Raw genomic sequence first — 12,510 nt, 5'->3', positions numbered from 1 at the left:
TGGGCCCTTATCAAAGATCAGTTGTCTGTATGCTGATGATTTTATTTCTGGGTTTTCAGTTCTTTTCCATTGGTCTGAGTATCTGCCATTTTACCAATACCATGCCAATTTGATCACTGTGGCTGCATAATATGTGCTAAAGTCAGGTAAAGCAAGCCCTCCCACTGTGTTCATCTTCTTGAGTTCTCTGCTAATTCAGTGCTTCTTTCTTTTCTATATGAAGTTGGTAATCGGTTTTTCCATTTTTGGGGAAGAAAGATGAGGGTAATTTTAAAGGATTGCATTAAACTTATATAGTGCCTTGGGCAGAACTGTTATCTTTACTATATTGAGCCTTCCAGTCTATGAGCATGGGATATTCTTCCATTTGTTGAGTTCACTCTTCGTTTCTTTTAATAGTGTTATGTAGTTTTCCTCATTTAAATCTTTTGTTATTTAAGTCAGGTATATCTCTAGATATACATTTGTGCTTGGTTATTGTGAAGGGTATCACCCTTTTGTTCTCCCCTTCTGTGGTTTTATCCAATGTGTATAGCAGTCTGATGGACTTCTGTTTGTTGATCTTGCATCCTGCCACTCTGTCAAACTCCTCTATTGCTTCCAGTACTCCCCTTGTGGAACTTTCGGGATTTTCCATATATAAAATCATATCATCTTCAAATAACAACAGTTTCACCTTTTGCTTCCCCAGGTGAATACCTTTGATGTTTTTATTTGCTTTCTGCTGTTAGCTAAAACCTCCAGTGTGATGTTAAATGAGAGTGGGGGCACATGGCAACTTTGTTTGGTCCCTTTTTCAGTGGGCTTATGTTAGTCTCTTTTCCATTGACTACCACGTTGGCTGGTGGCTTTTCTGATATACCATGTATTATCTTGAGGAATTTTCCTTTCATTCCTATCTTCTTGAGTGTCTTAAACAGGAACTGGTGTTGGATATTGTCGAATGCTTTTCCCGCATCTATCAATATTATCGTGTGGTTCTTAAAGTTTTTCATGTCAATGTGGAGAATGATACTAGTGGTCTTTTATATATTGAACCATCCCTGCATCCCTGGTATGAATCCCACTTGGTCATGGTGAATTATTTTATATACTTTTGCATTCTATTGGCCAATATTTTGTTAAGGATTTTTGCATCGATGTTCATTAAAGATATTGGTCTGTAGTTCTCAATTCTTGTGGGATACCTGCCCAGTTTGGGTATCAGAGTTATATTAGCTTCATAGAAGAAGTTTGGGAGTTTACTGTCTTTTTCTATGTTGTGGAAGAGTTTGTGTAGGATTGGTGTCCGTTCTTCCCTGAATGCTTGGTAGAATTCTCCTGGGAAGCCATCTGGTGCAGAGGATTTTTTTTGTTGCTAATCCCTTGGTAACCTTGTCTATATCTTCTATTGCTATGGGTCTGTTGAAATTCTTGACATCCTTTGGGGATAGTCTAGGGAGGGATTGTTTTTCCAAGAATTTGTCCATGTATTCCAAGTTGTTGAATTCATTGGAGTACAGTCCTTCGGAGTACTATGTAATTATCCTTTTGATTTCATTAGAGTCCGTTGTAATGTCCCCTCTTTCATCCCTCATCTTTGCTATTGGAATTTGTTCCCTCATTTCTTTGGTTAGGTTTGTAAGAGGTCTGTAGATTCTGTTTATCCTTTCAAAAAAACCCAACTTTTATTTTTTTATCATTTTATTGGGGGCTCATTCAACGCTTATCCCAATCCATATATACATCCATTGTGTCAAGCACATTTGCACATTTGTTGCCATCATCATTCTCAGAACATCTACTTTCTACTTGAGCCCCTGGCACCAGCTCCTCATTTTCCCCCTCCCTCATGAATCCTTGATAATTTACAAGTCATTATTATTTGTCATATCTTACATTGTCCAATGTCTCCCTTCACCACTTTCCTGTTGACTGCCCTCCGGAGAGAAGGTTATATGTAGATCCTTGTAATTGATTATCCTTTTCTACCCCACCTTCCCTCTATGCTCCTGGTATCACCCCCCTCACCACTAGACCTGAAGGGTTCATCTGTCCTGTATTCCCTGTGTTTCCAGTTCTCATCTGTACATCTCTGATCCAGCTGAATTTTTAAGGTAGAATTGGGATCATGATAATGGGGGTAGAGGGGTGGAGGAAGCATTTAAGAATTAGAGGGAAGCTGTATGTTTCATTGTTGCTACACTGCCCCCTGACTGGCTTGTCTCCTTCCCGAGGCCTTTCTGTAAGGGGATATCCAGTTGCCCACAAAGGGTCTTTGGGTCTCCACTTTGCACTCCTCCTCATTCACAATGATGTGATTTTTGTTCCTTGATGCTTGATACCTGATCCCTTCAATACCTTGCGATCACACAGGCTGGTGCGCTTTTTTCCATGTGGTCTTTGATGCTTCTGTGCTAGATGGCTGCTTGTTTACCCTCAAGCCTTTAAGACCCCAGATGCTGTATCTTTTGATAGCCGGGCACCATCAGCTTCCTTCACCAAACTTCCTTATGCCACCATTAACCCTCAGCAATCATACTGGGAAGGAAAGCACACAATGATAAGCTTTTTCCTTCTTTGATGCCTGAAACTTTATCCCTTCAATACCCTGTGATCACACAGGTTGGTGTGCTTCTTCCGTGTGGGCTTAGATGCTTCTTAACGAGATGGCCACTTGTTTATCTTCAATCCTTTAAGACCCCAGACACTCTAGCTTTTAATAGCTGGGCACCCTCAGCTTTCTTCACCACATTTGTTTATCCACCCATTTGTTTTCAGCAATCATGTCGGGAAGGTGGGCATCATGGAATGCCAGTTTAATACAATAAAGTGTTCTTGCATTGAGGGAGTACTTGAGTTGAGACCCAATGCCCATCTGCTACCTTAGTACTAAACCTATAAATATGTGCACATAGATTTGTTTCCTCATCCTCAAATATATTTACATATGTACATTCCTGTATTTAGATCTCTATATATGCCCTTTAGCCCCTAGTTCTTTCCTCTATTTCAAAGAACCAACTTTTAGCAGCACTAATTTTTCCCATAGTTTTCTTATTTCCCCTCACCTGAATCTCAGCTCTGATTTTTATTATTTCTTTTCTTTTGCTATTAGTAAGTTTGTCCTGTTGACTCTGCTCTAGTTGCTGTAAATTTTGTGCCAGCATTTCAATCATAAGTCCTTCTTCCTTTTTCATGTGTGCATATATTGCTTTGAAACTTCCTCCGATAACTGCCATTGCTGTGTCCCATAAGTTTTTGGTACATTGGGTTCTCATTCTTGTGGGTTTCTAGAAATTTCCTAATTTCATCTCTTATCTGGGCCAGGAGACATTACTTTTGCAACAGAGAGTTATTCATCCTCAAAGTGTTTCCTCTTGTTTTCTTCATCTTCCTTTAGTTGATTTCCAGTCTTATGGCAGAGAGAGAGAGTTCTGTATGATATCATTGTGCTTAAATGTATGCAAATTCTCCTTATGCTCCAGCATGTGGTCTCTCTTTGAATTTGTGCCTTGTGGGCTTGAGAAGAATGTGAAATTTTGTATTTGGATGAAAAGCTCTGTAAATATATCAGGTGAAATTGTCTAATTGTAGTGTTTGGATCTCTAGACTTCTTGTTGAGTTTCTTTCCCTGTGATCTATCTTTCTCAAAGAGCGGTGTATTTAAGTCACCTACTATAATTGTTGGACCTGTGATTTCTTTTTTCATCTTTTGGAGTGTTTAGTTAACATATTCAGTGGGTCTCTCGTTCGGAGAATATATGTTTAAAATGCTTAGTGGCTCTTAGTTTACCATTCCCTTGAGCATTATATAGTGTCCCTCCTTATCCTTTTTATGGTTTGCACTTTGAGGTCAATTTTGTCTGAGATTAGGATTGCAAACCCTGCTTTTTTTGAACTGCTGTTTGCTTGGTATGCCTTTTTCCAGCCTATTGTTGTCTGTAGTCTTGAGATGTGTCTCCTGTAGGCAGCAGATTGATGGGTTGTGTTTTTTATGCCAGTGTGCTAGCCTAAGTCTTTTAACGCCTGAGTTCAGTTCATTGATATTCAAGACTATTATCTCCATCTGTGGACTCTGTGATGTCATCTTATAACTTTGGTGTTGAGTGTTTACCTACCTTCCTTTCTTATCAGTGTGTTGTGCATCTGTGTGTGGTTCATTCTTGACTTCTTTTCACCCCTAAGCCAATGCTATCTTGGGGTCTATTTTCTCTTTGTTGCTCTCTGGGTGGGGTTGTTCTATGTGGTGGTCTCTTATTTATGCTTGATGTGTGCTGTTCTTCTGCCCATTCTGGGTCAGCAAGAATCTTTGTAGGGCTGGGTTTCTTCTAACACATTCTTTGAGTTTTTTCTTGCCTGGAAGGACATTTATTTCTCCATCTATCTTGATAGATAATTTGGCTGGGTAGAGTATTCTTGGGTTTGCGTTATTTTCCTTCAAATTTTGGAATATGTTACTTCACTCTCTCCTCTTTTTCATAGTGTCCACTGATAGATCTGATCATATTCTTATTTGTAAACCTTTATATGTGATTGCTTGCTTTTCCCTAGCTGCTCTCATGATTTTTTTCCTTTTTCTCAAAGTTGGATAGTTTAACTATTATGTGCCTCATTGTCTTCTTCTTGGGATTCAGTCTAGCTGGTGTTCTTTCAGGCCCCTGAATGGTTACCTTGTTTTCATTCATTAAGCTGGGGAAGTTTTCCGCCAAAAATTCTCTCACTATTGTTGCAGATTACTTCTTTGTTGTGTCTTCCTCCAGTAATCCAGTTATTCTGATGTTGTTCCTCTTCATAGCATCAGACATAGCTCTTAGATTTTTTTCAGCTTCTCTGATGATCTTATTAAATTTTTGTTCCTCTTTGTTAATGTCTGCTTGACTGTCCTCTAGGTCACTGGTGAGGTTCTCTGCCTCCTCCCAGTCGATTGGTGAAATCTGTGTGTCTGCTACTGGTTTTTGTTATCTTATCCCTACGCTCTTGTATTTCCCTCTGGTGTATAGACTTTATCTCCTCTATCATTTCATCCATTTTCTGTACTGTTTCCCTCATATCCTGTATGACTTCAAATAGCATTCTGAAAATTTTGTTCTGTGGCAGATCAATGTCTGCTTCTATGCATGTTGTTAGGTTCAAGACATCTTCTGCCATTGGCTTTTGTTGCTCCTATTTTTTCATTGAGGTTGTTGGGGCTTATTGCTATTTGTGTTACCTTGTTTTAGAGGAGCCAGGTGCCATTTTCCAGGGAGTTGAAGAGCACTGGCTCTCTCTGGGAGACTCGTGGGAATGCTTCTTTGAACTGTCTGCAGCTAATTTTACCATGGAATTGGCCTACCACCTTATCTTCCTGTGGCCTCACTCTTTCCCTAGTCAACCATTATTCTGTTATTTGGAGGGAAATTTGGATAGACCTCTTGAGGGACGCTGGTTGGGTTGATGTGGACCCACGAGGATGCTGCTGTACCTTGTGATCTCACAAGCAGCCATGATGGTGTAGCCCTCAGTAGCTTGGGGCACCACAGAGGGTATTTGGGGGTGCCCGCTGCAATAGGAGTGCCAAAGGCGACTGGCAACCGTTTTGGTATAGAGCACTGCAAATGGTGGGCAGAATTTCCCTGGTCAGGTAGATCACTGTTGAGGTTGGGCAGAGGTTCCTTTACAGGGTGGAATGTTGGTGAGTGTTGGCTGTGCTGCCTTAGGCCGTGTGAGGCACTACAACAGATGGGAGGAAGTTCCCTCAGTCACGTGGGACCACAGAGGACGAATTGGAGCTCCCCTAGCCACTCAGGCAAGATTTCTCCAGAAGAAGCTGGGCGAGATTTCCCCAGCCATGTGTTAAGCACTGCAGAGGGTGGGTGGGCGGAATTTCCCCCAGAAGAAGTTGGCGGGATAGCCCCTGGCGGAGGATGGGTGGTTTTCCCCCAGTCTAGGGTTATGCTGTAGAGGGTGCAGCTCTCACAGCTGGGTGGAGGACAGGCGTAAATGCCCTAGTCTAAGGGGAGTAGTGTGGAGGTTGGCAGTGGTGTGTAAGAGAAAAGGGAAAAGAAAAAGAAAAAAAAAAAGAAACCAACAACAAAACTAAGCCTGCTGAGACTTTGGGGGATAGAGAGAAGAGAGGGAAGCAAAAGTAACAATATAGCTGAGCCCCAATCCCTGAGTGTGGGGCTGGAGGGGTTTGCTCCCTTCCCTGAGGCAGCAGCAAGCTGTGGCTGTGTTGAAATAAAGCCCCTGCTCCGGTTCCAAATGATCCCAGCTCCAGCTGAGACTGTGGTGGGGCGAAGGTGAAACCCTAGCCTGCTTCCACTGTGGTAAGCCAAAGGCCTCCAGCTCCTCAAAACCTAGTGGATCATATAGTCTACAGCAGTGGTTCTCAACCTGTGGGTCGAGAGCCCTCTCAGGTTCGAACCACTCATCACATCGGTTGCCTGATTCATAACAGTAGCAAAATTACAGTGATGAAGTAGCAATGAAAATAATTTTATGGTTGGGGGATCACCACAACATGAGAAACTATTGAAAGGTCATGGCATTAAGAAGGCTGAGAACCACTGATCTACAGGATTAGGTTGAATCTTGAGTTCTTTGTTTGGGAATATAAAAACGATGAAACAAATGAACAGAAATCAGAGGACCCAAGAACGGGGAGCTGGAATCAGATCATGTCCTTTGGACTGGAGGGTCTTTCAGAATACTGATGCTAAGGCATGTGGAGATTTCCAAGGGATGCTGAACCCACAGATGTTGAAGAGACAAGGATCTTCCCCCAGAGCTGGCAGAGAGAGAGAATGAGAGAGAGAAAGAGAGAGAGAGAGAGAGAGAGAGAGAGAGAGAGAGAGAGAGAGAGAGAGAGAGAGAGAAAGAGAAAGAACCTTCCCTAGAGCTGGCATCCTGAATTTGGACTTCCAGTTTCCTAAACAGTGAGGAAATAAAATTCTGTTCCAGCCATCCACTTTTGGTATTCTGGTTTAGCAGCACTGGTAAGACAGCCACCAGAGTACAATGTCCATTTAAGATTGATGACAAAGAGACTTGTCTGACGTAGCCCGTAGTTTCAAAGAATACTGTATCTCTAGCATAATTTAATTGTATATAGTAAGATATAGCAAGGGTCATGAAATAATGATGGTATATATACATTTTGTTTATTTTCTTTATTTAATTAAATCTACCTACTATCCAAGGTCCAAGGTGGAGGAAAATAATAGCAATTACCAATTTAACTGGACATAACTATGCCCAGTGTCCTAAATGATAGTGTAATAGTAATGCAAAAAAATTAATATAGTAATTTTAGAAATGAACTTTTTGGGTATAAAATGAGGAACATATTCCATTGTCCACTTTTATAGACTTTAGCTTAAAAACATTTGTCTATTGTGGAGAATATACATCGTAAAGCATATACCAATTCAACAGTTTCCACACATATAATTTAGTGATCTCGATGATATTTTTTTAGTTGTGCAACTATGTTCACAGTCCTTTTTTGAGTAGTTTCTCCCTCATGAACACAGACTCACTGTCCCCAAGGTTTCTAGCTAATCTTTCAGTTGTTATTGTAAATTTGATCCCATGGAGATCTTAAAAATGCATAATGCTCCTGGGATGATCTTTTAAAATTTTAGTTAAGCTAAACTAGTATTTGGTTTTAAGAAAACTGCAGGGGATACTTTAGGCTCAGTTCAAAGATGATCTCTGGGCAGTAGTTTCAGGGATTCATCAATCCTCCATTGCTCCATAAAGTCAATACAGTTCATGAGAATTTGGAATTTTGTTCTGCGTTTTCCATTTTTGATCAGGTTATTTCTATGGAATCTTCGATCAAAGTGTTCAGGAATGGTAACCAGATACCCTCCAGTTTTCTGGTCACATGGAAAAGGAGGCAGCTGTTCATGGAAATACTTAGCTACATAGACCATATCCTCATCTGATTCCTGACTCTCCATCTTCCTCTGGTCTACCAGGTGATTAGAGATCAATTGTTGTTGATCTCTTGGATGATGACTTCACTTAAAAAATGAATCCTATATTTATCCCGTGCCAATCCTTGGTTGTGAAAAATATGGCGGTCAGTTTCTCTGAAGATGACAGGCTTGGAAACTATGGGAAGCTCTCTGTCAGTGGTTTCAACCTTCCTAATGCCATGACCCTTTAATACAGTTCCTCAGGTTGTGGTGACCCCCAACCACAAAATTATTTTCATTGCTACTTCATAACTAATTTTGTTACTATTATGAATCAGGCGACCCCTGTGAAAGGTTCATTCTTCCTCTAGAGGGGTTATGACCCACAGGCTGAGAACTGCAGCTCTATGTAGTCTAGAGACATTTTGAGTCTGAATTTACTAGGAGGCAGTGCTCTCTCCCCTTATTTTTCTTTAATCCTTTTTCCTAATAGACAGGCTCTTTACACTCTAACGGGTGTTCATTGATGTTAAGCCAGGGTACCTCGGGATATTTTACAAACATGGCCATTTAAATTGCTGACTTCTCTGGTTTTGACAATTTACTAAACTGATATAACAGGTAGTTCAATTTAGGCACTGTATGGAGAGCAATCATTTAGCACAGTTTGATATTTAACACAGCAGCTTAGCCATAAAAAAATACAATCTATGCTAATATGGTCTATTCAGTGCTGTTTCCAACAAAGCCTGCAATTTAGCCACTTTGAGTTCTTACAACTGTTGTTTACTAATAATGCTTGATTTCAGCAGACGCCCCCCCCCTCCCGCCCGCCACCGCCTCCAACATTCCTTCAGTTCAAACCACATGAGAAACTCATATTTTGAGGGAAGTTAATCATTTGGTGATTCTTTAAATCCGTATGCTAAGACTTGGCTGTAATTTTCACATCTCTCCTTTCTTTCTTTGTGTTCTATTACATGTTGCATCTTTACAGAATTAAATTAAAACAAGCACAGGATGTTCTCAGGTTAAACACAGATGCATTCTTGTGAAAGCCCTCCCGTAATTCAAAATGTGTACTATTCAAGACTAATTTTGTTAGGGATAAATGTGAAGTAGAATTCTGCATGAATCCATGCATCCATTAATTTTTCTACAGGATACTATTTAAAATATCCATAAACCATGACTGCTGTGTGTATTTTTCCCTTATCTTACATGTGTGAATCTTTAACTTGTCTAGCTCCTTTCATCTCCCTGCTGTGGAGCCAATTGTGGGAGTAGAGCTTTTCTTTCCATAGAAAATATGGGAAGAACCCAACAAAAACGATGGAAATGGCAGTGAAAACCATGGCCACCAACGCTTTAGCACTCTTTCCATTGAGAGGCTGGGACTCTGCTCCTTTCTCTCGGATTTGGACTGGCTGTGAGCATACAGTAGAAGGAATTTCATATGGTTTTCAAGGTGCAGGAGGTAGAAGAATAATGCTCCCTTCCACCTCAAAGAGATCCTCAGCCACATTCCAGAAACCCGTGGATGTTACCTTTCATGGAAAAGGGGGCTTTGCAAATGAAATTAATTTAGGGATCTTAAAATGGGAAGATTATCCTGGATTTACTAAGCAGGCTCAGTATAATCTCCAGGATCTTGCTGAGAGGAGAAGAGGAAGAGCAAGACTTGAAGACACGACACTACTGCTTTGGAGATGAGGAAGGTGCCACAAGTCCAAGCGTATGGTGGTCGCAGAAGTTGCCAAGGGCAAGGAGATTATCCCCTTGACCTTTTAGAAGGAACACAGCTCTGCCCACATCTCGATTTTAGCATTTTGGAGTTCTGATATTCGGAAGTATAATACATTTATGCTGTGTTAAGCCACTTATGCTGTGGTAACTTGTTACAGCAGGAACAGGGCACTCACACCCCAGCCTAAGTCACCCAAGACATTGTTCTCTTGGAATTTTCACTCCGGATGCTTCTTCTGCGGACAGCTCTCTCGTTGGATCTAGCCATACTGAAACCTTTCACATTGCACTTGGGACACAGATTTTTTCACACATCCAAATGACCTTTACTTGGGTGTCTACATTATACATTTTCCTCATTTTAAAGCTTTTTGCATTTCTTTATTCTTCTATTTTAGATGGGTCTTCTACAGATGATACACAGTTAGATTTTATCTTATATTTAGTCTGGAAATCTGATTTTTAATGGGAACATTTCCTTCTTTCATATTTGATGTTATCTCTGATCTACTTGAGTTTAAATATCTTATTTGGGTTTGCTATTTGTTCCACCCATTTTGTGTTTCATTTTTCTTCCTTTGTTGTCTCCTTTTTGGTTATTTCATGTATTTCCATCTCTGCCTTTATTTGTTCTAGGTTTATGTACTTTATTTGTATTCGTTTTATGGATATCCTGGAGGTTACAATGCACACATTTCATTCATCAAAGCCTAAAATTAATTAATGCCTCCTCCTCCTGGAATTATTTAATGATCTAAAAACCCCATTTACCTACCTACGAATATAGGTGATTGTTTTCATAAGTTTTATTCTTCTTAAAAGCTCACAAGGTTCTTTATTTTCTTTTGTTTTATGCAAATAGTGATACTTTAGATTTATCCACATATTTATGACATCCTATGCTCTATACTTTTTCTTGTAGTTCACACCTTTCATCTGGGATCATCTTTTTCCTTCCTGAAGAACATCCTCTAACATTTCTTTTAGTAAGTATCAGCTGGTGGAAAATACCTTATTTTGCCCCCATTCTTAAAAGCTGTTTACACTGAGTATATGCTGAGTTTTTCAGCACATTTTTAATGCAGTTTTTGTCATAAATTAGGTGTCTTGGCTGATATGCAGGTCAACTTATCTCGAGTATATACGGTAATTGTTTTTAATACATTGAAGGTGTCATCCAGTTGTCTTATCAGTGGGATCTTTCATGACCAGTCTTGTATGTAAAATATTATCACTGCAGATTGCTTATCCCTCATTACTTTTTCCATAGAACCTCTTCCCATTAAAGTGCTTGTGTTCATTCGCTTTTTCAGTCTCTACTCTTACTGTCTTGCAAGAGTGCAGAAACTTTGTTTCATTCATTGGTATATTCCCAGTACCTTGGATGGTATCTGGCATATTTTTGGCATTCAATAAATAATTTATAGAATACATAAATGAGTGAATAGTCTCTCGCAATCTCAGAATTCTTTAGACGTGATTCAGTGTGGTACTGAAATCAGCAGGCAGATGTTTGCTGAGCAGAAATATGTGAATATAAAGCAACATCTAGAAGAGCCTGATGCCCTGTGAAGGTCTACTTAATTAAAAAATACAGCCTTCTCTCCTTCCCCAGCACTAATTCATTACAAAATGATCAAAATTGGAATCTATTGGATGAATGGTGCTCATTTAATGCTGTGACAGAAGGGCAGCATCTTAATAAATAGTTTGCTGTAGGGATCAGAGCCCACTGCCATCCAGTAGATTCTGACTCAGGATGGCGGAGACCTTTTCCATGGTGTTTTCCAGACTGTAAATCATTACAGGCGAAGACAGCCCCATCTTTCTCCTGGTTTTGAGCCAGTGACCTTGCATTTAGCTGCCAGGCATGTAACCAAATTCACCGCCAGTGGTTAATCAACACATTTGTGCTAAAACGTTCTTATTCAACATAAAAATGTGTACCCAAATCAACAAAATTGTGCCATTTGCTCAAGAAACATTTCTAGAAATTTATATAGATGTTATTTGCACTTTATAAAAATGTTTTGTTAGAATAATAATTCCACATTTTGTACAACAGCAAAAACTGAGAAGACTCCTACATCAGCTTACCATAAAAATTCCCTTTTGTTTTTGGACATTCATCGACTAATTCTTTATAAAAATGCGCTCACCTATCTCAGGGGTTTTCAACATTTTGTATTCTAAAGAGGCATGGGAGAGGAAGCAGTTCTCTCTTGGCTTTAAGATGAGGCAACAGAGTCAGAACCTGACCTGAGTCAGTCCACATAGTTGGGTAAGGGATCCAGGTCTTAGCAGACTTCACATCCAGCATGGCTGCCTTCTATTCTATAAAGACATTAACTTTGAACTAGAGACTAAACTGGTGACAAGTTTAACATGAAAGGCACACATTTATTCCTGTCTATTAAAACTTTTTCTCGTGAATTGGGTGACAGTTTACAGAGTAAATCAGTTTTACATCCAACAATCTATATACACTTAATTTCATCTTAGTGATTGTGGTCCTGAGAATGTCCCACCACTCATCCCACTTCTTCCCTGTGTTTCCCGTTTCTGCGCCTCCTTCTTTCTGAGCCCTACTTAGTTTTATCCTTGAAAAAATGCTACCATTTGATCTCTAATGTTTAATTATTATAAAATGTGCACATCTTCCCGGTGTTATTGTTCCCCTGATAGATGTGTCTATTTTTTTTGGCTGAAAGTTGAGCCATGAGGGTGAGTTCATTTCCAGGTCTGCAGGGTGACTAAGAGTCATAGTCTTGGGTTACAACAATCTCTCTCTAACCAATAAGTCTGCTCACTTTTATGATTTTGAGTTTTGTTCCACAACATTCTTCCACTTTATTCAGAAACTTCTAATGTGATCCCTTTT

Source organism: Tenrec ecaudatus, chromosome 1 (assembly GCF_050624435.1).
Source record: "Tenrec ecaudatus isolate mTenEca1 chromosome 1, mTenEca1.hap1, whole genome shotgun sequence".
NCBI classification, from domain to species: domain Eukaryota; kingdom Metazoa; phylum Chordata; class Mammalia; order Afrosoricida; family Tenrecidae; genus Tenrec; species Tenrec ecaudatus.
The sequence above is the reverse complement of the archived record's forward strand: the minus strand, read 5'-3'. Positions refer to the sequence as shown.